The sequence below is a fragment of the Chrysemys picta genome, chromosome 2, assembly GCF_011386835.1.
Source record: "Chrysemys picta bellii isolate R12L10 chromosome 2, ASM1138683v2, whole genome shotgun sequence".
NCBI lineage: Eukaryota > Metazoa > Chordata > Testudines > Emydidae > Chrysemys > Chrysemys picta.
In genome coordinates, this window is record NC_088792.1 from 54,521,403 (window position 1) to 54,525,242 (window position 3,840).

Consider the following 3,840-nt stretch of genomic DNA (forward strand, 5'->3'; position numbering starts at 1 on the left):
CTTGGATTCTGTAGCTTTTTAATAACAAACTTCAATCCAGTGTTTTCTAAGAAAAGAATTGATTTTCTCATGTCTTGAGTTTTCATACACTAATGGCTTAAGTTTCATAGTGTTGTATGTACATTTGAGGCTCTCTAGCAGCAAGCCTGTATGAGCCTGAAGATCTACTTTTTTACCTGCTAGTTTATTTTTAAATAAAACATAATTGCTAAATTGGATTATTTTAATGCTAAACAAATAGCGTAGCTGAAGTCGTAGTATCTTGGATCGAATTACCTGGGGTCCACACGGCGCGGGATCGATGGCCACGGCTCCCCCGTCGACTGCGCTACCGCCACTCGCTCTGGTGGAGTTCTGGAGTCGACAGTGAGCACGTTCGGGGATCGATATCTCCCGTCTTAATGAGACGCGATATATCGATCCCAGATAAATCGATTGCTACCCGCCGATACGGCGGGTAGTGAAGACGTACCCTTAGTGCACGTTTTCATTTTTGGCCTCAGTTGGATTTTTTTTCCATTACTCTGTATTGATGGATGCCTTGGTCATCAAGCTTTAAGCCCTGCATCTCTTGTACTAGGCTGATGCCCATAGCCTCACTCAAGCTCCTTGAAATCTCTAGGTGAAGCTCACATTCTGGATCATTGCCAGAATTGAAAAGACTTTAAGCCTTGGACAAGGAAAGTCAGAGAAGCCAGGCTAAAACTAGGTTCACCGGGGGAAGGAGACCAAAGCCCTGAGGTAAGTGGGGAAATTGGATCCTGGGAGGGAAGCACAAGCAGGAGAGCGCAAGAGGGGAGGACTCCTGTCTCATGCTGAGAAAGAGGGACGATCGATGAGTTATCTTAAGTGCCTATACACAAATGCAAGAAGCCTGGGAAACAAGCAGGGAGAACTGGATGTCCTGGCACAGTCAGGGAACTATGATGCGATTGGAATAACAGAGACTTGGTGGGATAACTCACGTGACTGGAGTACTGTCATGGATGGATATAAACTGTTCAGGAAGGACAGGCAGGGAAGAAAAGGTGGGGGAGTTGCGTTGTATGTAAGAGAGGAGTATGACTGCTCAGAGCTCCGGTATGAAACTGCAGAAAAACCTGAGAGTCTCTGGATAAAGTTGAGAAGTGTGAGCAACAAGGGTGATGTCGTGGTGGGAGTCTGCTATAGACCACCAGACCAGGGGGATGAGGTGGACGAGGCTTTCTTCTGGCAACTAGCAGAAGTTGCTAGATCGCAGGCCCTGGTTCTCATGGGAGACTTTAATCACCCTGATATCTGCTGGGAGAGCAATACAGCAGTGCACAGACAATCCAGGAAGTTTTTGGGAAGTGTAGGGGACAATTTCCTGGTGCAAGTGCTGGAGGAACCAACTAGGGGCAGAGCTTTTCTTGACCTGCTGCTCACAAACAGGGAAGAATTAGTAGGGAAGCAAAAGTGGATGGGAACGTGGGAGGCAGTGACCATGAGATGGTCGAGTTCAAGATCCTGACACAAGGAAGAAAGGAGAGCAGCAGAATACGGACCCTGGACTTCAGAAAAGCAGACTTTGACTCCCTCAGGGAACAGATGGGCAGGATCCCCTGGGAGAATAACATGAAGGGCAAAGGGGTCCAGGAGAGCTGGCTGTATTTTAAAGAATCCTTATTGCGGTTGCAGGAACAAACCATCCCGATGTGTAGAAAGAATAGTAAATATGGCAGGCGACCAGCTTGGCTAAACAGTGAAATCCTTGCTGATCTTAAATGCAAAAAAGAAGCTTACAAGAAGTGGAAGATTGGACAAATGACCAGGGAGGAGTATAAAAATATTGCTCAGGCATGCAGGAGTGAAATCAGGAAGGCCAAATCACACTTGGAGTTGCAGTTAGCACGAGATGTTAAGAGTAACAAGAAGGGTTTCTTCAGGTATGTTAGCAACAAGAAGAAAGTCAAGGAAAGTGTGGGCCCCTTACTGAATGAGGGAGGCAACCTAGTGACAGAGGATGTGGAAAAAGCTAATGTACTCAATGATTTTTTTTGCCTCTGTCTTCACGAACAAGGTCAGCTCCCAGATTGCTGCACTGGGCAGTACAGCATGGGGAGAAGGTGACCAGCCCTCTGTGGAGAAAGAAGTGGTTCGGGACTATTTAGAAAAACTGGACGTGCACAAGTCCATGGGGCCGGATGCGCTGCATCAGAGGGTGCTAAAGGAGTTGGCGGGTGAGATTGCAGAGCCATTAGCCATTATTTTTGAAAACTCATGGCGATCGGGGGAGGTCCCGGATGACTGGAAAAAGACTAATGTAGTGCCCATCTTTAAAAAAGGGAAGGAGGAGGATCCGGGGAACTACAGGCCAGTCAGCCTCACCTCAGTCCCTGGAAAAATCATGGAGCAGGTCCTCAAGGAAAGTGATCAGGAACAGTCAGCATGGATTCACGAAGGGGAAGTCATGCCTGACTAACCTAATTGCCTTCTATGATGAGATAACTGGCTCTGTGGATGAGGGGAAAGCAGTGGATGTGTTATTTCTTGACTTTAGCAAAGCTTTTGATACGGTCTCCCACAGTATTCTTGCCGCCAAGTTAAAGTATGGGCCGGATGAATGGACTGTAAGGTGGATAGAAAGCTGGCTAGATCGTCGGGCTCAACGGGTAGTGATCAATGGCTCCATGTCTGGTTGGCAGCCGGTTTCAAGCGGAGTGCCCCAAGGGTCGGTCCTGGGGCCGGTTTTGTTTAATATCTTTATTCATGATCTGGAGGATGGTGTGGACTGCACTCTCAGCAAGTTTGCAGATGACACTGCGTGGTAGATACACTAGAGGGTAGGGATCGGATACAGAGGGACCTAGACAAATTAGAGGATTGGGCCAAAAAAACCCTGAGGTTCAACAAGGACAAGTGCAGAGTCCTGCACTTAGGACGGAAGAATCCCCTGCACTGCTACAGACTAGGGACCGAATGGCTAGGTAGCAGTTCTGCAGAAAAGGACCTAGGGGTCACAGTGGACGAGAAGCTGGATATGAGTCAACAGTGTGGGCTCTTGTTGCCAAGAAAGCTAACGGCATTTTGGGCTGTATAAGTAGGGGCATTGCCAGCAGATCGAGGAACGTGATCGTTCCCCTTTATTCGACATTGGTGAGGCCTCATCTGGAATACTGTGTCCAGTTTTGGGCCCCACACTACAAGAAGGATGTGGAAAAATTGGAAAGAGTCCAACGGAGGGCAACAAAAGCTTATGCTCTAATAAATTTGTTAGTCTCTAAGGTGCCACAAGTACTCCTGTTCTTTTTGCGGATACAGACTAACACGGCGCTACTCTGAAAACTACTCTAAAAATGATTAGGGGTCTGGAGCACATGACTTATGAGGAGAGGCTGAGGGAACTCGGATTGTTTAGTCTCCAGAAGAGAAGAACGAGGGGGGATTTGATAGCAGCCTTCAACTACCTGAAGGGGGGTTCCAAAGAGGATGGAGCTCGGCTGTTCTCAGTGATGGCAGATGACAGAACAAGGAGCAATGGTCTCAAGTTGCAGTGGGGGAGGTCCAGGTTGGATATTAGGAAAAACTATTTCACTAGGAGGGTGGTGAAACACTGGAATGCGTTACCTAGGGAGGTGGTGGAGTCTCCTTCCTTGGAGGTTTTTAAGTCCCGGCTTGACAAAGCCCTGGCTGGGATGATTTAGTTGGGAATTGGTCCTGCTTTGAGCAGGGGGTTGGACTAGATGACCTCTTGAGGTCCCTTCCAACCCTGATATTCTATGATTCTATTGTAAAGATTTTGTTCATGGAAGCAGTTTTAAGATCTCTGTCAGAGCCCGGTCAGACAGACTCTTGAAGGACTATAGGACAACATGGTCA